Source organism: Bos indicus x Bos taurus, chromosome 11 (genome assembly GCF_003369695.1).
Source record: "Bos indicus x Bos taurus breed Angus x Brahman F1 hybrid chromosome 11, Bos_hybrid_MaternalHap_v2.0, whole genome shotgun sequence".
In the NCBI taxonomy this organism is placed as follows: Eukaryota; Metazoa; Chordata; class Mammalia; order Artiodactyla; family Bovidae; genus Bos; species Bos indicus x Bos taurus.
The window spans coordinates 17,666,392-17,688,553 of record NC_040086.1 but is presented as its reverse complement, the minus strand read 5'-3'; positions in this window follow the sequence as shown (position 1 = coordinate 17,688,553).

Genomic DNA, 22,162 nt, shown 5'->3' with positions numbered 1-22,162 from the left:
GGAAACTGCCAGGGGGTGAAGTGTGGGGAAATAGGGAGTTAGTGTTTAATGGGGACAGAGTTTCTGTTTAGGTAGGTGAAAAATTTGAGATGGATGCTGGTGAGAGTTGGACAACAATGTGAATATACTTAGTGTCACTTAACTATACATTTAAATATGGTTCAAACAGTATGTTTTATATTATATGGCTTTTAGCACAATTAAAAAAATTAAAAGATAGCTTAACACCTACTAAAAAAAAAATCAATGTATAAGAGATGAGTCAAATGATCAAACTCTTGAGGAGGCAACTTTCTTCCTTGGTAGCCTGAGAAATCCCTTACCTGTCATTTTCTCCAGAGTTTTAACAAAAAGTAAAATCACCCATGTAAGGAAAAAAAAAAGCCTCAGGAACAAAATAGAGCTAACTACCTGATTCAGTAACTACTTTAGCTTAAACTTGGTTCAGTCTTCTTTGTTTGCAAATTACCTGAAACCTGGAGAAATCCCTAGTGAGGAGATAATTATAGATGGATATATAGGTTTAAAAACAGAAGATGAAGATTCAGGTGTCAGCTCTCAGAGAAGCTGACATTTCCCAGTGTGGCATGGTCTAGGAAAACATGACCACGTGTATCTGTGTAATGATGGGGCTGGCAGTGAGCCAAGGCCAAATAAGTGTCTTGAAATTTGGGTGAAAGAGCTCAAGGTCCTCAATGGGTAAAACTGATCTTAATAAATGATCTGATACATATATCATGACACACACACACACACACACACACACACACACACACACACACACATATATATATATATATATATATATATATAAAACCAGGGCTCATGTTTCATTCACCTATTGCTACAAAAAAAAAAAAAAAAAAAACACAGCTCTAAATCTAGTGGCCTACACCAGCAACAGTGAATTATTTGCCCCCCAATTTTCAGTGTAGGTAGAGTATGACAGGAAAGGCTCACCTCTGTTCCACTTTGGGATTCAGCTGGGAAATTTGAATGGGAATGGAAAACACACTTTCCATATGGCCTTTCTGACATAACTGAAATGTTGGTGCTGACTGGGAGCAAGGACAACAGACCAAGGACTTCAGTACCATTTCAAATGGATTTGTTCATTAGACTGCTTGAGTTTCCTTAAAGCATGGCAGCTGGGTCTAAGAGGGAGTGTTCAAAAAGGCACGAAGGGGAAACTGATAGCCTTAATTTCTCAGTCAAACACTTGGCAGAGAATCACTTCTACCATATTGTTCAAAGCAGTTGAGTCTGCTGAGGCTTATTGGTAGGGGACCATTTACCATATCTCTCCACGAGAAGAGTGGACCTTCTGTAGTCTGTCACAGTGCATGCAGGACCAACTGGAATCTGTAAGAGCATCAGAAGAAATACCTTAGTGAACACATGATGCTCTGAATACCAGAAAGTATTTCTCAGGACCAAAAATGGGGAACATTCTTTATTATTTATAGGTTCAAAGGAAGATTGCAGGACTGTGTTCAAAAACTAGTGGCCACACTAGGCCACTACAATAGATATGGAATATTGCCCATGTTCAGATTCTGGAAAAGCTTGGGAGCATAATTAGAGTGCTGAGAAGTTTCTCAATGAAATTATAATCACTTCATAATTAATTTGTGCTACCACTGAAGATCTACTTGATCAAGAATCTGGTTAATTTGGTCAGTTGTATATGTAGCTCTTTTCTGTATAAATATGTTTTAGAAATTTATACTCATAAATAATCTTATTAGATATAAGATGTAATAAGGGAAAGAGAAAAATAATACTTCCTAAGACATCCAAACCCAATATGATGGTAATAAGAGAAGAAATAGAAAATAAATATAAATACCTTAATAACTATCTGCTTTGCAATTAAGCCACATTACTAAATATCTGTTATTCACCAGAACTTTAGTTTGCTTAGCCATACAAATAGAAAATCTTGGATTCTGCATACAAGAAAATTTTCTACAGTTGGAGATGATGTAAGCATTAAATTTAATGATTACTAAAGCAGAGACATTACTTTGCCAACAAAGGTTCATCTAGTCAAGGCTATGGTTTTTCCTGTGGTCATGTATGGATGTGAGAGTTGGACTGTGAAGAAGGCTGAGCGCCGAAGAATTAATGCTTTTGAACTGTGGTGCTGGAGAAGACTCTTGAGAGTCCCTTGGACTGCAAGGAGATCCAACCAGTCCATTCTGAAGGAGATCAGCCCTGGGATTTCTTTGGAAGGAATGATGCTAAAGCTGAAACTCCAGTACTTTGGCCACCTCATGCGAAGAGTTGACTCATTGGAAAAGACTCTGATGCTGGGAGGGATTGGGGGCAGGAGGAGAAGGGGACGACAGAGGATGAGATGGCTGGATGGCATCACTGACTCGATGGACGTGAGTCTCAGTGAACTCTGGGAGTTGGTGATGGACAGGCAAGTCTGGCGTGCTGCAATTCATGGGGTCACAAAGAGTCAGACACGACTGAGCGACTGATCTGATCTGATCTGATACAAGTGAAACAAAGGTAGTATGTATAATGTACAAATCTGTAACTGAAAATTCTGGGGTTAGGATTTAAGACTTAAGACAAGCAACAATACAAAGCCATGACTGTGGGTGGAGAAAGTTTTGATTAGTTCAGTTCAGTTCAATCACTCAGTCATGTACAACTCTTTGAGACCCGTTGAACTGCAGTAAGCCAGGCTTCCCTGTCCATCACCACCTCCCCAGGCTTATTCAAACTCATGTCCATGGAGTCAGTGATGTCATCCAACCATCTCATCCTCTGTCATCCCTTCTCCTCCTGCCTTCAATCTTTCCCAGCATCAGGGTCTTTTCCAGTGAGTCAGTTCTTTGCATCAGGTGGCCAAAGTATTGGAATTTCAGAGTCAATGTCAGTCCTTCCAATGAATATTCAGGACTGATTTCTGAATATTTAGGATTGAATAGTTCCATCTCCTTGCAGTCCAAGAGTCTTCTCCAACACCACAGTTCAAAAGCACCAATTCTTTGGTGCTCAGCTTTCTTTATAGTTCAGCTCTCACATCCATTCATGACTAATGGAAAAACCATAGCTTTGACTAGTCAGTCCTTTGTTGGCAAAGTTATGTCTCTGTTTTTTAATAGGATGTCTAGGTTGGCTATAGCTTTTCTTCCAAGGAGCAACTATCTTTTAATTTCATGATTGCAGTCACCATCTGCAGTGAATTTGGAGCCCACCAAAATGAAGTCTCTAGCTGTTTCCATAGTTTGCCCATCTATTTGCACGAAGTGATGGGACCAGATGCCACGATCTTAGTTTTTTGAATGTTGAGCTTTAAGCCAACTTTTTCACTCTCTTCTTTCACTTTCATCAAGAGGCTCTTCAGTTCCTCTTCACTTTCTGCCATAAGGGTGGTATCATCTATGAATTTGAGGTTATTGATATTTCTCCTGGCGATCCTGATTCCAGCTTGTGCTTCATCCAGCCCAGTGTTTCTCACGATGTACTCTACATATAAGTTAAATAAGCAAGGTGACAATATACAGCCTTGACATACTCCTTTCCAGATTTGGAACCAGTCTGTTGTTCCATGTCCAGTTCTAACTGTTGCTTCTAGACCTGCACACAGATACCTCAGGTGGCAGGTAAGATGGTCTGGTATTCCCATCTCTTTAAGAATTTTCCATAGCTTGTTGTGATCTACACTGTCAAAGGCTTTGGTATAGTTGATAAAGCAGAAGTAGATGTTTTTCTGGAATTCTCTTGCTTTTTCTATGATCCAATGCATGTTGGCAATTTGATCTCCAGTTTCTCTGACTTTTCAAAATCCAGCTTGAACATCTGGAAGTTCATGGTTCATGTACTGTTGAAGCCTGGCTTGGAGAATTTTGAGCATTACTTTTCTAGTGTGTGAGATGAGTGCAATTGTGTGGTACTTTGAAGATTCTTTGGCATTGCCGTTGTTTGGTACTGGCATGGGAACTGACCTTTTCCAGTCCTGTGGCCATCGCTGAGGTTTCCAAATTTGCTGTCTTATTGAGTGCAGCACTTTCACAGCATCATCTTTTAGGATTTGAAACAGCTCAACTGGAATTCCATCACCTTCGCTAGCTTTATTCATAGTGATGCTTTCTAAGGCCCATGTGACTTCACATTCCAGGATGTCTGAGTCTAGGTCAGTGATCACATCATCATGGTTATCTGGATCATGAAGGTCTTTTTTGTATAGTTCTTCTGTGTATTCGTGATACCTCTTCTTAATATCTTCTGTTTCTGTTAAGTCCTTACCATTTCTATACTTTATTGTGCCCATCTTTGCATGAAATGTTCCCTTGCTATCACTAATATTCTTGAAGAAATTTCTAGTCTTTCCCATTCTATTGTTTTCCTCTATTACTTTGCATTGATCACTGAGGAAGATTTTCTTGTCTCTCTTTGCTAGTCTTTGGATCTCTGCAGTCAAATAGGTATATCTTTCCTTTTCTCCTTTGCCTTTAGTGTCTCTTCTTTTTTTAGCTGTTTGTAAGGCCTTCTCAGACAATCATTTTGCCTGTTTTCATTTCTTTTTCTTGCAGATGGTCTTGATCACTACCTCCTGCACAATGTCACAAACCTCTATGCATAGTTCATCAGGCACTGTGTCTATCAGATATAATCCCTTGAATCTGTTTGTCACCTCCACTGTATAATCTTAAGGGATTTGATTTAGGGATTTGATACTTGAAATGTCTAGTTTTGATATAATAATATTATAATAATCAAAATATTACAATACTATTTGATACAATATTATTAATAATATGTTTTGATACAATAATATTAAGTTGCAATAGATCACTCAGTATTCTAGTGGAGGACAAATGCTAAAGAATTTTTTTTTAAAGTAACAGGAAAGAAAGTAAACCTAGGCAGTATAAGAAAATTAACAAATGAAGTTTTCTTAAAACTGATTAATAAAAAAAATATGACCAAAACCATTCTTCATATATGTTATAATATCCTCACTTAGAGATGAAATGAAAGATGCTCTCAAAACCTTATTTTGAGAGGGAAGAGACAAAGAAATCCAAGCTGGTAAGAAACTGATAGCAGCAAAAAAGTCAATGAAATATATAATAGTCACTGACAAGTTTAAGTCATTAAAGAGATATGTGCAACGGGAGTTCAATTTTATTCCAACTGACAGATAAATCCTGTTTTATAAATAGCTTTTTGTGATCTGAAAAATGAGCAGAGGAAAATTCTGAGTATGCAAACAGTGGTAGTAAATTATCTGCATATAGAGAAACAATATATCACATGACACCAGTTTAAATATCTCATGAGGAATTGAATTAGGACCAGCAGCAAGAATCGCAACTAAAATCTAAAGCAGAAGGTGAGATAAAAGGAAGGCTAGACAATGCCTGGTTCCTACTGCTATATAATGACAAAGATGCATCTGGGTTTGGTAATGAGAACCAAGGCTAAGCTTTTTCATATTCCTCTTCTGCCTTATTACTTGTGTTGCATATGGAAAGAAATGCAGATGACACACAATTGCCTCTACTTTTTGTCCAACTGACATATAAAATTTCTGTGCTGTGTGCTCAGCCGCTTCAGTCTTGTCCAACTCTTTGCAAACCTATAGATTGTAGCCCACCAGACTTCTCTGTCCATGGGGTTCTCCAAGCAAAAATACTGGAGTGGGTTGCCATGCCCTCCTCCAAGGGATCTTCCCAACTCAGGGATTGAGCCTGCATCTGCTGTGGTTACTGTGTTGCAGGTGGATTCTTTACCGCTGAGCCACCAGAGAAGTCCATAAAATTTATATGCGTTGACAAGTGTTTGAGTTCTAACATGATGACAAAGAGGTTATTACTGCTTCATATGTGCATAATTTCTATAGAATTACGTGTCTTTAGAAAATATATTTCTCAAAACACTGTGTATACTATGTGTGTTTGTATTTAAATTATTAAACAATTCAATTTTTTTACTCATTTTTATGTACAGGTTTTAATATTTTTTAGTTCTGTGATTTTTCATATATGTACAGACTCATACAATAAACACTGTCAACAGAATAATTCTGCATGCTCTCCATATATAGTCACATGTTCATCCTACCCTAAACCTGATAACCAACCTGTTCTCCATCACTAAAATTTGGTTTTCTATTCAGTATATGTACATAGATTCTCATAGCATGCAACCTTTTAGGTAGTAACATTTTGAGACTGTATTCTTTCACTCAATATAGTGCCTATAAGATCCATACAAATTGTTGTATGTATTGATAATTTGTTGTTTTTTATTAATAAATGGTACTCCATCATGTGGTTGTACCATAGTTTATTTAACCACTTACCCACTGAAGGATTTTTGGATTATTTCTAGTTTTGGCAATTATACATACAGCTGCTATCCATATACATATTCAAGGTTTTTCATGAATATAAATTTTCATATCTCAAGGATAAATACCTTAGGCATAGGGTTGGCGAGGTCATAAAGTTAGTATATTTTAGTTTTATAATAAACTGCCAAATTATTTTCCAGAGTAGCTGAATTTTAAAACATTATTTCTACATCTGAAACTTAAAAATATAACGTCATGTAGTTTGTGTTTAGCTATCAAGCATATTTTACAGAACTCAAGGGGAAAAAAATCATCTACCCATATTTACCCAGAAACTTATCATATCTGTTGCCCTTCCTTTATTTCTCATGTTTCATGTTTTCTTCTGCCATCATTTCCCTGCTTCCTGAAGAACTTTACAGCTGTTTCTTCAAGTGATGTAAGTCATATTTTCAGTATCACTCTTTCTCTTCACCTTCTGAGACTCTGATCATAGAAATACTATACCTTTTATTATTATCTCACAGTTTTCTGAGGCTCATCCAGTAAGTTTTTATTTTGATTGTTTTTGTTTTCATGGGTAACTGGCCTGGTTAGATTCAGGCCACAAGTTCCAATCTCCCTTCTTGGTGCCCTGGTTCTTATTGATACCAACTGGGTTCTTGAGCTCTTTAATAAATAGAAATTGATAAAAGGCTAGACCAGGAATTCAGGCAAAGTTTTATTGAGACTCAAGCTACAGCATGAGGGAATGAAAAAAATTTAACAGGTTCCCATGCTTACTTTCTGAGGTGGTGGGGGGCTGGCTGAGTCCTTAAATGGGGTAAAGGTGGGGTTGGATCTGTGGGTTGAGCAGGAAGGGTGACTTAGGTGGTCTGCCCATCCCCTTGGTGGCACTGTGTGGGGGATCATGTATAGTACCCTGCTTTGCTCCAGGCACTCAGAAGTGGCAGTTGGCTTTGGCCTTTTATTTTTCATATTTTCCCTGACTTCCCATGCATGTGGTATATTTTAGTCCCTATTTCTTTGTGTTGTGTTGCTCAAGGAAATGTTTATTCAGGTGCAACAACTCCAGTAGAAGATCCCAGATTCCAGCCTGTCTCATTCCCCTCAGGGAATTCTACACCTTTTATTCTTAAGGGCTAAAGGGCCAAATGTCTCTTCTGAAACTACTTCCTACTGGACAAAGGCCACCAACTCTAGCCTACTCTAGAATTGTAGAAGTCCCTCACTGACTGTTTCAAGAACCTGTAGGGACCTGAGCTATCCTCTTCTGGAATGGGTTGAAATCTTCAAATCATCATGAGTCTTATTTGAAACTGTTGAAGCCTAGAAGACACAACTTCACCAAAAGGATAAACAGACAAGCGCCAAAAAGGAGAATAATAATAGCCACTAAAGAGCCTAGAAAGGAAAGCAACTAGGTTAACTTTTGGAGGACTTGCGTAACTATTGATCAGACAGTGGAGGAAGTATCTCTCCTGCCAAAATTGTGAAGCCATTCTGCTTGGGTGTATATTTCCTTAACATTAACTTCTACCTGTCCTGTCACATTGATCCAGTTGCAGCAGGAAATACTAATTGTTATATAAACTCTGCCTTGTTCTGCAAGAAGGTAATCTAGAGCTAGATGATTGTTTCAAGAACTACATTAACTTAAAGAAACAAGAGCAGTCTTAAGTTCCATTAAGACTTTCCCTACTGTTTCATTATATAACCAAGCTGTCTGGTAGGACTTCTCAGTGTTGCTTCATGATTGGTAAAGCATCCTCTATGGCCAGACTTGCTCCTGCTAAGATCATTCCCAGTACTGGATTTGGTGGACCCAGAGTGGTCTTATTTTAGATAAATATCCTTCTTAACCCTGTATATAGTGCATTATCCTATGAAGATGTTGTATTGTTGTTTATAATTGCTCAGGCATGTCCTATTCTTTTGCAGTCCCATGGACTGTAGCCTCCTGGTATCTCTGTCCATGGGCTTCTCCAGGTAAGGATACTAGAGCGGGTTGCCTTTTCTTTCTCCAGGGTATCTTCCCAACCCAGGTCTCCTGCATTGCAGGCAGAAAGATTACCACTGAGCCACCTGGGAAGCCCTGACCAAGTGGACATTATCAATTCATTTATGGAACATAACTTGGCTGGAAAAATATAGTGCCTGGTCATAATTCTGTAACATGATGGTTTGGGTGTCTGCAGAGAAAAACAAACCCTTCAGGAGCAAAGTCCTGAATGTCTGTCTCGTGGTTGTTAAGAGCTTTTAGTCCTTGAAGAATATAACAGTTTTTAGTACCCGTGCAACTGTGCTGTGCTTAGTCACTCAGTCATGTCAGACTCTTTGCAATCCCATGGACTATAGCCTGCCAGGCTACTTGGTCCATAGGGATTTTCCAGGCAAGAATACTGGAGTGGGTTGCGATGCTCTCCTCCAGGGGATCTTCCTGACCCAGGGATTGAACCCAGGTCTCCTGCATTGCAGAGAGGTTCTTCACCATCTGATTCACCACTAGGGATATATTGGTACTTTAGATGTTGGTACTTTAGATGATACAATGTTATAAAGGTCTTAATAAAATGTGTGAGTATGATCTGGTTGGTTTTGTTAGAGGATGGAGGGCAGAAGGTCAGCTGTTTGGTATCCCACGGATGGGCTGAATTGCATTGACCAGGTTAATGGGATGTTTCCTTCCTACTGTTCACATTCCGTGTTGTCTAGGGGGATAGGGGCATAGTTTGAAACAGGACACGAGAGGGTAAGGTTGTGAGAACAGATTACCCCTATGCATAGAAGAGGCAGGAAGGATATCTGGTGTACTTATACCTCTGGGAGTCCTCAGGGCTTGTGAAACAAAGGCTGTTTGTGCAGTTTAACATAGCGTACCCCCTCCTTGGGTCCAGTTGTAAGGGGGAGTCAGGTTAAAGTATTTGAGTAGCCCCCTGGAAGGATCAAGTGTGACTAGCAGATGTCAGGGGGTGGCAACTGTCCCCAGTTTAGATCATTCTTCACCATTGGAACCAGCAGATTTGGAAATCCAAGAAGGGGGTCAGTAGCCAGTTGGAGTGTTGATAGGATTTTTAGCATTCTTTTAAATGTTCCCTTTTGAGCCAGCACTGACAAAGGAGCTGCTTCCCTGGTAGGGGTGGCTCAGCTAATCTATAAAATGCAAGCAAGAGTACAATAGCAAAACTGGCAAAAATAGGAATCTAACCTAGCACATGTTTTTATTTATCTGTTGATGCCTATCTTTCTAATAGGTCTCTAGTTTTCTACCAGCTCACAGGTATATTGTTCCCCTGTTATGACCTACAGGGATTTTGGAGATAAAAGCTTTAGTCTGAACAAATGTACCCAACTAGATATCCTTGCAGTCCAATAGCAATGAATGTGCTAAAATTACTCTATAGGAGCCCTTCCATTTTGGCAACAGTTGGTCATCAAGGAACCCTGCTTTCCAAGTTTTGAGAAGAACTTTGTCCCTGTTAATTTGTGAGTTAATTTGTGAAGGAAATGCCCCTTCTGCTGTATTTTTACTAGGAGCTGGCAGCACCTTGCTGGCATAGCCCTCCTTTGCCCTCTGAACTTGTCCTAGATTAATAACATATCACACGGGCTGGCTCTCTTCCTCATCTAAAAGAATGTCAATATCAAGCAAAGGTTTCCCATCAGTCATTTCAACTGGACTTAGCCCCAGAATACTCCTGGGGGCTACATGGACCCTGAGGATTGCCATAGGAAACACGTTTGTTCAAAGTTCACAAGTCTCTTGGCAGAGCTTTGCGAAGGTTTTCTATAATGTATGGTCATTTTTTTCCTACCTTCCCTGAAGATTAGGGATGCCAAGAAGTGTGTAGCTTGTGGTCTATCCCTAGGAGTGTTGTAAGCTCCTGTGTGATTTTGGCTATTAAGGGAGGTGGGGGGAGTCTCTTACGGTCCTGAGGGGATTTTGGAAGTCCAAATATAGGAATTATTTCTTTTAAAAGGGGCTTAGAGACTTCAGGGGGCTTTTCAGATCAGGTGAGGAGGACTTTAACCCATCCCATGAAAGTATCAACAAACACAAAAGTTTATTTCTATCTTCTTGTGATTTGTGTGAAATCAGCTGCCATTTTCGCCTAGATCGTTCCCTTGGCATTGAATTAGCCTGAGTAATGAACGGGGGTCACATAAATCACCAGCAAACATTAGTTGTTTCACTGTTCTTTTGAGCCCCTTCCCCGAAAAAGCCTTTGGCATCAAGTCCCATAATGCATTCCTCCCATAGTCGGGGGCATCATGCAAGCTCTTAAGGAGTTTTCATTGTTAGGTTCCAAAGACTAGAACCTTGTCATCCATTTTATACTGGCCTGTATTTCCTTTCTTATCTGTCTCTCAGAATTTTCTTGTTCCTTTGGGGAATATTGGGGAAGGCTAGAGAGTTCAGGGGGGCAAATCACTGGGCCATAACTTGCTCAGGCTCTCACAGTTGAGCATCCTGTTTAGCAGTTCAGTCATTGCTCTCAAACCCTTGGCTCACAAAGGATGCCTCCCTCTGTAGGTTCCTAGAGTAAATTATTGCTGCCTGGGTTGGGAACATCAGTGTTTGTAAAAGAGCCAGAATTCAATCTTTATGTTTTCTGAGAGAATTTCTAGCACTTAACATTCTTCTTTTCTTTCCAAATGGCAGAGTGAGCATGTAACACATGGAACCCACATTGAGTCAGTAAAAATATTTAATTTCTTATTCTTTCCAAAGTCGGGGTGGCAGGGCCATGGCATCTATGACTTCATCTAAACTAACTAAGACACACCCCAACATTTTTGTTCCCATCTCTGTAAAATTGCTCATTTTAATGAGCATCATCAGATGACCATCAGAAACCATTCAACCTCAGGGATATCAAGAGGTTCATCAAGAAGATCAAACCTGCTGGAATAAGTTTGTTGTATAGTATTCATTTACACACTGATGCTATAAGGCTCCCCTCTCAACAACTGGAAACAGAGATGCTGGGTTTAGGGCATGGCAAACCTTTAATGTCATGTCCATGGTGTCCATTAGTAGAGCCAGATAGCTTCTTAACTTTTCCAGTCAACCAATGCGTTATATTACTGCGAGATATAAGCCGTGGTTGGAGAGTCTTAATACATATTCCATTAGAAAATATTTAGGATCATAGGAAAAGGAGTACGTCAAGGCTGTATATTGTCACCCTGCTTATTTAACTTCTATACAGAGTACATCATGAGAAACGCTGGGCTGGAAGAAACACAAGCTGCAATCAAGATGGCCAGGAGAAATATCAATAACCTCAGATATGCAGATGACACCACCCTTATGGCAGAAAGTGAAGAGGAACTAAAAAGCCTCTTGATAAAGGTGAAAGTGGAGAGTGAAAATGTTGGCTTAAAGCTCAACATTTAGAAAACGAAGATCATGGCATCTGGTCCCACCACTTCATAGCAAATAGATGGGGAAACAATGAAAACAGTGTCAGACTTTATTTTCTTGGACTCCAAAATCACTGCAGATGGTGACTGCAGCCATGAAATTAAAAGACCCTTACTCCTTGGAAGGAAAGTTATGACTAACCTAGATAGCATATTGAAAAGCAGAGACATTACTTTGCCAACAAAGGTCCGTCTAGTCAAGGCTATGGTTTTTCCTGTGGTCGTGTATGGATGTGAGAGTTGGACTGTGAAGAAAGCTGAGCACTGAAGAATTGATGTTTTTGAACTGTGGTGTTGGAGAAGACTCTTGAGAGTCCCTTGGACTGCAAGGAGATCCAACCAGTCCATTCTGAAGGAGATCAGCCCTGGGATTTCTTTGGAAGGAATGATGCTAAAGCTGAAACTCCAGTACTTTGGCCACCTCTTGCGAAGAGTTGACTCATTGGAAAAGACTCTGATGCTGGGAGGGATTGGGGGCAGGAGGAGAAGGGGACGACAGAGGATGAGATAGCTGGATGGCATCACCAACTCAATGGATGTGAGTTTAGTGAACTCTGGGAGTTGGTTATGGACAGGGAGGCCTGGCATGCTGTGATTCATGGGGTCACAAAGAGTCAGATACGACTGAGTGACTGAACTGAACTGAACTGAACTGAACAGTATTCTTATCTTAATCTTGCTTTGTCTCACCACTTATCAAAATTATCAATATATTGTAGCAGAATATATCAATATATTCCCTTTTCAAGGCTCATGTCCCTCAGCTTCCTTGTAATATATTTCCAAAAGTATGGGGCCTGTCCCTAAGACCCTGTGGAAGCAACATACAGTATCTTGGGTAGCCTCCAGGTGTCAGGGCCCCTCCATTCAAAGTAAAAAGCTATTGAGAGCCCAGATGTAAGGAATGCAGTGACATGCACAGGGCAGGTCCAAAAGAGAGGAGTACTGAGCGGTCCTTGACACTTGGGTGAGGAGGGTGTGTGAGTTCGGTGCCATTGGGTGTATGGGGATGATGGCCTTATACACTGCTCCTAAATTTTGCACAAATTAATAATCCTTGTTAGCCTTCAGAACCAGGAGAATTGTGGTACTGCAAGGGGATTTGTAGGGCCCAAGGAGTCCCTCTTTCAGAAATTGGTAAGCAGCGGTTGGATCCCTCTCAGTGTCTCAGGCTTTAAAGGATATTGCCTCTTCCAGGGGTATTTTTCTTAGGGCTTTAATCTTATTTCTTTTGGGAGGATGCAGTTTTGCCCTTTTTGACACTGAGGTATCCCAAAATACAAGATCCAGCTGTTCTCTAGTTGCTTGGGGGATGTCTTGGGGGAATATTTTGATGACAAAAACGTAGATCAGCTGGTGCTGCCAATAGATGCACTCTCTGCTTAATTCTCTACTTTCTTGGACTTCACCACATTCTAAGAATATACTAGCTCCTAATTTATTTAGCAAACCTCTTCCAAGGAGGGGGATAGGGCATTCTTCTGGCATAAACAAAAAGGAGTAAGTAATAATAATGGACTCGACTCTTCAGGCATGGGGATATGTATATTGCCTTACCTTTGGCGGCACATAACTCTGATCACAGTACAGTCACAGTTGGAGAGGGAGCCAGTTGGCCAAGTTAGGACAGAGCAGGCAGTCCTAATGTCTATAGGGAATTCAGTTCTCCTACCTGCCATGTTGAGGGTGTCCTGATGTTCCCTCCAAGTGATGAAAATGGATCATGTAAGGTCTGGAGCTGGCAGGCACTCAAGTCCCATCAGTTGGTAAGGAATCTCTCACTGGAGAGATTGCCAAGGAATTGGGGCCAGTTGAGGTTGTCTCTTGCACATATCACAGGAGGGTACTCAGAACATTCCCTCTTCCGTTGTCCCTCCTTTCCACAAAAGGCATGCTGGTTTTGGCCCAGGTGGCTTCTTGGATCTGTCAGGTTTTCCTGGCCCTCCAGTGTCCCCTTGAGATGGAAGGTTGAATCACAGCAGGTGAAAGCTGTTTTATCATTATTATTCTTCTATCCTTATTGACCCCCTCTTGTTAAATGTTGGTTATTATAATAGACTTTGAAGGCCTCCTCTACCAAGGTTGACAATGAGGTTTATGGCTCAGCCTCTAGCTTTAGTAATTCCCCCCGTGTTATCAGGAGAGGACTGGATGATAAAATGCATGGCTGATAGTGACCTCCCTTCTGTGGACTGAGGGTGTGTATTCAAATACTTCCAGAATGCCTCTGTCATTTGACTCAGGATGTCATCTTTTTCCTGTGTAAAACTTTTAGACTTTTATTACAGTTTACAGGTTTCATTATGCATCTTTTTATTCCTTCTGGTAGATAAATAGTATAATCTCATCCTAGCCTGGACTAAGTGATCTTCAGTGTTGCAGCATGGGTCATCATCTCAGGTTGCACTACTGTGATCTGAGGTTGCGTTACCACCCAGTTGATAATTTGCTGGTGGGGTTGGTGGCAGTAGCTGTTTGTGTGGTCTCTTTCTCAGTCTACACTCCTTTCCAGCCAGGGTGCAACAGTAGACCAGAACAACTCTGATGTCCTTTCAGGTCAGGGAAAACGTTAACTCCAGCCCTAGATTCATCCCTAAACCTGTCAGGAGAACCTGCCAAACCTCCCCTTACAGATTTGAGAAGAGGACATGCACTCTAGTGCGAGAAGGCAATGGCACCCCACTCCAGTACTTTTGCCTGGAAAATCCCATAGATGGAGGAGCCTGGTGCGCTGCAGTCCGTGGGGTCGCTAGGAGTCAGACACTACTGAGCGACTTCACTTTCACTTCTCACTTTTGTGCATTGGAGAAGGAAATGGCAACCCACTCCAGTGTTCTTGCCTGGAGAATCCCAGGGACGGGGAGCCTGTTGGGCTGCCGTCTATGGGGTCGCACAGAGTCAGACACGACTGACTTGACTTAGCAGCAGCAGCAGCATTCACTCTAGTAATCCGTCCATTCCCATCAGCTACTTCCCAGTACTTTTGTGGGGCAAAAGTGTGGGCTAACTTCAAACTTGATTGGAAACCCATTGGGGATGTTATGAGGGATCTAATTTGGGGGTTTCTGGTGTGACTGGGTAAGGGGAGGTCCAGAGGCTAAACGTGATGGTGAAGGGGAAGAAATGGGGGCCTGAGAAGGAGGCTTGATGTGCTGATGGCTAGTTGGTGGTTGAAAGTGGGTCTGTGAAATTCTCTGGTTGTGAATCTTTTGGGGGTGACACAGAAATAGAGGCAACACACACACACAGCAGGAATCCCTCAGACTGGAATGTTAGTAAAGTTCCATAAAGGCCTGCACATGTAAGAAGAAAAAAATAGGAAAGATAGAAAAAGTGATTCAGATGGAGAGCGATTGCCCTTTCAAATTGGCCCTCTGCAGGGGTCTATTCAGACACCAGTTCCAGGACTTCAAAAAACGGGCCAGTGAAGGAGGGGGCACTCTGTCCTCTGTCCATTGCCCACCAGGGCAATCAGTCCCAGGAACCAGCCCTTTGTACATTGTCTGAGGGACTCTGATTCACAGGTGGGCTTTGTACTCACAGGTGTACATAGAAATCTGCTTCTTCAGCCTGTTCTTAATGGGACTTTGCTTGGGGACAAGAAAAAAAAGGGTAGGGGGGTGAGAATATTGTGATGATTGGACTTTTAGCCACTACATGATATGAAGGTTGAACATCTATCACTCTCAGAAATCTCCCTGGACCAACATCTGCAGGGTATGAGGCAAGCCTCTCCCACCTGTTTGTCATTCAGCCAAGATGAGCTATTGTTGGCCAGAAGCAGCAGGTCTCACACAGTGAGGGGAGTGGTGCTGTAACCACTGTGCATTCACTGTTTCTGGGAAGGATGTGATAGTGAAATAGGTAAGGATAGAGAAAGGAGAAGCAGAGAGAGAGAGGGGTATCAGGAGAGGGAAGAGGACAAACGGGAGGGGGAAGTGTCACCGGAATGAGGTACTGAGGCCCTCAGGGACCCAGAAGGCAGACTTACTAAATGTTGTGACACTGAAAATAAGAGATTCGGGCAGACCCTTGTCACCCATGGGAACTGTTTTGTGTCCTGGAGGTGACTGCATCCTCTCCCAGGGAGGGGGAAAAGGCCCCACAAGCATTTCCAGTGTCACCATGAAGCATGATAGAGACCAAGGTTAGACTCTTTAATCAAAAATACTGATTATAGAGAAGGAATTTAGGGAAGGTTTTGTTGGGATTCATGCTACTGCACAAGGGAGCGAAAGGAAGCAACATGCTCACTCAGTTCTGATGAAGTCCTATAATTTTTATCATCAGATTAGCTTTTGGTGTACTGAACTTTTGTTCTAAATTTGGGTCATGATAAATATTGCCTGAGTTTCTTCTGAAAGTTTTGCAACTGTAGACTTGCACTTAGATTTATAGTTTATTTGAAGTTGATCTTTGTATGAGGTGTGTGACTTAAGTCAATCAAGGTCTATTGTTTTTGCCTATGGATGGCCCATTATTACAATACCATTTGTGTATAAAGCTATCTATTCTCCATTTAGCTATTCTTTCATCTCTGCTAAATACCAAATGACTATTTTCGTGTCTCTGCCTGCACCATCTATTCTCTTCCAGTGACCGTGTCTTTTGTTTTCTGTCAATACTGCCTTCTTGATTATTGTAGCTTTATAGTAAGCCTTATAATTGAGCAGTGTGATTTTTTCAAACTTTGCATTTTTTTCAATTGTTATAGATATGTAAATTCCTTTGTTCTTGCATGTAAATTTTAGAATCAGCTAATATAAGCCATGTCAAAGAAATAATAACTTATGCATTTAATAGGGGTAAAACTTCTGCAACATAGGAGTAAAATGACAGTTTCAGTTTCTCATATGAAGAAAAACGAACTAAATATTCTCTTAGTGTACACTTGTTGTCTACATAAACCAGGTTACAGAATATTAGCTTCATAAAGTTTAACATTAAAATATACATGCATCTTTTATATATATATATATATATATATATATATATATATATATATATGTATGTATGTATGACTTACCTGCCAATTGCCTGTTAAGTGATTTATTTGAAATTAACTTATTCTCTATAGACTTCTACTGGGTTTATAAAAAAAGATATAGATACCACACTAAAAGTACATTTAATAGTTAAGCTCTAAATGTCTGCAACTGACTTGGTGAAAGTTTAACACATCTTTTAAACACCATTACTGATGATAATATTTTAGGTTTTGGTAGCCCTCAAGATGAGAAATGGTATGTGCTTTGAAATACACAGTCTTCCATTAGGTCAGGACCAACTACCCCACTACATTATTTAATGATAGATTTCATCTATCTCTGAAGAATCCCAAATTTGGGATTTCCACCCCCCCCACCCCCCCGCCCCATAACCTCTTTGATACTGATCTAATTCTGGAAAATTGGATCAAAGGGAAAATTCACTTGTAATTTTTATGAAAAAAAGTTTTTCCCCAAAAAGACACATGGAAAAATGCCTGTTTTCGTCCTCCCTGGATGCGGCAATGTTTCATAAATCTCATGCAACAACTGTCCTGTGGTTATAGAGGGATCATGGCCATATTTAGGGTTGCTGATGTAACAAAAGAAATTTGTGTCATTGATTGCACTCCTGAGTTGCTGGGAACCAACTCTGGGAGTGCTATTTGCTTCTAGAAGTATTGTTTAAAATAATAAACTATGTAATTTTCTAAGCCCCTTTGGGCTGGGCATCTTATTGTTATTTGCAGATATTTATCTGTAAATGTGCAATCAAGGTGAAAATAATTTCTTTAGTGTCTCTTCATTTCTCCTTTAAACAAACTACTTTCCTTAATAGGTTAAGGCATATAAGCCTCTTTTTAAAATTATTTTTTATTGAAGGATTTGTTTTACAGAATTGTTATTTTCTGTCAAACATCAACATGAATCAGCCACATGTATACATATATCCCCTTCCTCTTGAACCTCCCTCCCATCTCCCTCTCCATCCCACCCCTCTAGGTTGATACAGAGCCCCTGTTTGAGCTTCCTGAACCATAGAGCAAATTCTCATTGGTATCTATTTTACATATGGTAATGTAATTTTCCATGTTACTCTTTCCATACATCCACCCTCTCCTTCCTTCTCCCCATGTCCATAAGTCTGTTCTCTATGTCTGTTTCTCCATTGTTGCCCTGTACATAAATTATTTAGTACCACTTTTCTAGATTCCGTACACGTGCATTAGAATACGATATTTATCTTTCTCTTTTTGACTTACTTCACTCTGTATAATAGGCTCTAAGTTAATCCACCTCATTAGAACAGACTCTAATGCATTCCTTTTTATGACTGAGTAATATTCCATTGTGTATATGAACCATTACTTCTTTATCCATTCAACTGTCGATGGACACCTAGGTTGCTTCCACATTTTAGCTACTGTAAATGGTGCTGCAATGAACAATGGGATACATGTGTCTTTTTCAATTTTGGTTTCCTCAGGGTATATGACTAGTAGTGGTATTGCTGAGTCATATGGTGGTTTTATTCCTAGTTTTTAAAGAAATCTCCATACCATCTTCCATAGTGGCTGTATCAATTTACTTTCTCACGAAAAGTACAAGAGTGTTCTCTTTTCTCCACATCCTCTCCAGCATTTAGTGTTTGTAGACTTTTTGATGATGGCCATTCTGACTGGTGTGAAGTAATATCTCATTATAGTTTTGATTCACATTTCTCTAATAATGAGTGATGTTGAGTATCTTTTTGTGTGTTTGTTAGCCATCTGTATGTCTTCTTTGGAGAAATGTCTGTTTAGGTTTTTTTTTTCCCACTTTTTGATTGGGTTGTTTGTTTTTCTGGTATTGAGTTATATGAAGCTGCTTGTATATTTTGGAAATTAATCCTTTGTCAGTTGCTTCATTTGCTATTATTTTCTCCCATTCTGAGAGTTGTCTTTTCACCTTACTTGTAGTTTCCTTTGCATGCAAAAGCTTTTAAGTTTAATCAGGTCCCACTTGTTTACTTTCGTTTTTATTTCTGTTACTTTAGGAGGTGAGTCATAGAGGATCTTGCTTTGACTCATGTCATTGATTGTTCTGCCTAGGTTTTCCTCTAAGAATTTTATAGTTCCCAATCTTACATTTAAGTATTTAATACATTTTGAGTTTATCTTTGTGTATGGTGTTAGGAAGTGTTATAATTTCATCCTTTAGTAACTGTCCAGTTTTCCCAGCACCATTTATTGAAAAGGCTGTCTTTGCCCCGTTGTATATTCTTGCCTTCTTTGTCAAAAATAAGGAACCCATAGTGCATGGGTTTATTTCTGGGCTTTCCATCTTGTTTCATTAGTCTATATTTCTGTTTTTGTGCCAGTACCATACTCTCTTGCTGACTGTAGCTTTGTAGTATAATCTGAAGTCAGGAAGATTGATTCCTCCATCTCCATTCTTCTTTTTTCAAGACTGCTTTGGCTCTTCAGGGTCTTTTGTGTTTCCATATGAATTGTGAAGTTTTTTATTCCAGTTCTGTGAAAAATGCCATTGGTAAGTTGATAGGGATTGCATTGAATCTGTATATTGCTTTTGGTAGTATAGTCATTTTCACAATATTGATTCTTCCTACCCAGGAACATGGAATATCTTTCCATCTATTTATGTCATCTTTGATTCCTTTCATTAGCGTCATAATTTTCTGTGTATAGTTCTTTTGTCTCCTTGGGTAAATTTATTCCTAGATGTTTAATTCTTTTTGTTGCAATGGTGAATTGGTGAATGGGATTGATTCCTTAATTTCTCTTTCTAAATTTTCATTGTTGGTATATAGAAATGCAAGTGATTTCTGTGTATTGACTGTGTATCTTACAACTTTGTTAAATTCACTGATTAGCTCTAGTAATTTTCTGATACTATCTTTAGGGTTTTCTATGCACAGTATCATGCCATCTGCAAACAGTGAGAGCTTTACTTCTTCTTTTCCAATCTGGATTCCTTTTATTTCTTTTTCTTCTCTGATTGCTATAGCTAGGACTTCCAGAACTATGTTGAGTAATAGTGGTGAATGTGGATACCCTTGTCTTGTTCCTGATCTTAGGGGGGAATGCTTTCAGTTTTTCACCATTGAGAATAATGTTTGCTATAGGCTTATCATATTTGGCCTTTGCTTTATTGAGGTAGGTTCCTTCTCTGCCCGTTTTTTGAACAATTTAAATCATAGATGGGTGCTGATTTTGTTAAAGGCTTTTTCTGCATCTATTGAGATTATCATATGGTTTTTATATTTCAATTTGTTAATATTGTGTATCACATTGATTGATTTGCATATATTGAAGAATCCTTGGGTTCCTGGAATAAACCCAACCTGATTATGGTGTATGAGCTTTTTGATGTGTTGCTAAATTCTGTTTGCTCAAATTTTGTTGAGGATTTTTGCATTTATGTTCATCAGTGCTATTGGACTGTAGTTTTCTTGTTTTGTATTTGTCTGGTTTTGGTATCAGGGTGATGGTGGCCTCATAGAATGAGTTTGGAAGTGTTCCTTCCTCTGCAATTTTTTGAAAACATTTTAGAAGGATAGGCATTAGCTCTTCTCTAAATGTTTGATAGAATTCTACTGTGAAGCCATCTGGTCCTGGGCTTTTGTTTTTTGGGAGATTTTTGATCACAGCTTCAATTTCAGTGCTTGTAATTGGATTGTTCATTATTTCTATTTCTTCCTTGTTCAGTCTCAGAAGATTGAACTTTTCTAAGAAACTATTTCTTCCAGGTTATCCATTTTAATGCCATATAGTTTTTCATAATAGTCTCTTATAATGCTTTCTATTTATGCATTGTCTGTTGTAACCTCTCCTTTTTCATTTCCAATTTTGTTGATTTGATCCTTCTTTCTGTTTTGCTTGATGAGACAGGCTTGATGGTTTCTCAATTTTGTAGAGAACCAGCTTTAATTTTATAATCTATACTATTGTTTCTTTCATTTCTTTTTATTTCTACTCAGATTTTTATGATCTCTTTCCTTCTACTAATTTTGGTTTTTGTTTGTTTGTTTGTTTGTTTTTCTTTTTCCAATTGTTTTAGGTGTAAAGTTAGGTTGTTCATTTGATGTTTTTCTTGTTTCTTGAGGTAGGGTTGTATTGCTATAAACTTCCCTCTTAGAACTGCTTTTCTGCATCCCATAGGTTTGGAGTTGTCATGTTTTTATTGTCATTTGTATCTACAAATTTTTTGATTTCATTTTTGATTTCTTCAGTAACCTGTTGACCATTTAGAAATGTGCTGTTTAATCTCCATGTGTTTGTTTCTTAGTGTTTTTTTTTTTTCCCTTGTAATTGATATCTAGTCTCATAATGTTGTGATCAGAGAATATGCTTGATATATTTTTAATTTTCTTAAATTTACAGAGATTTGATTTGTGACCCAAGATGTGGTCTATCCTGGAGAACGTTCCATGTTCACTTTAGAAGCTGTATTCTTCTGCATTTGGATGGAATGTCCTGAATATATCAATGAGATTCATCTCATCTAGTGTATCATTTAAGACATGTTTCCTTATTAATTTTATGTTTTGATGATCTGTCCAATGGTGTGAGTAAGGTGTTAAAGTCTCCTATTATTGTGTTACTGTCAACTTCTATGTCTGTTAGTGTTTGTCTTGTGTATTGAGGTGCTTCTATGTTGGGTGCATAGATATTTACAATAGTTATGTCTTGCTCTTGGATTGATCCATTGATCAGTATGTAGTGTCCTTCTTTATCTCTTGTAATATTTTTTATTTTAAGGTCTATTTTGTCTAATATGAGGATTGCTACTCCAGCTTTCTTTTGCTTCCCTCTGGCATAAAATATAGTTTTCCATCCTCTCACTTTCAGCCTATATGTGTCTTTAGGTCTGAAGTGGGTTTCTTGTAGACAGTGTATATATGGATCTTGCTTTTGTATCCATTCAGCCAGTCTGTGTCTTTTGGTTGGAGCATTTAATCCATTTACATTTAAAGTAACTAGTGATATATATGTTCCTATTGCCATTTTCTTAATTATCTGGGGTTGATTTTGTAGATCTTTTTTCTTTTCTTGTATTTCTTGACTGTATAAGTCCCTTTAAGATTTGTTGTAAAGCTGGTTTTGTGGTACTGAATTCTCTTAATTTTTGCTTGTCTGAAGAGATTTTTATTTCTCCATCAATTTTGAATGAGATCCTTTCTAGATAAAGTAATCATGGTTGTAGATTTTTCCCTTTCAGTAGTTTAAATATATCCTGCCATTCCCTTCCAGCCTTCAGAGTTTCTGCTGAAAGATCAGCTGTTAAGCATATGGTGGGGCTTCCCTTGTATGTTACTGGAGAAGGAAATGGCAACCCACTCCAGTGTTCTTGCCTGGAGAATCCCAGGGATGGTGGAGCCTGATGGGCTGCAGTCCATGGGGTTGCTGAGGTTGGACACGACTGAGCA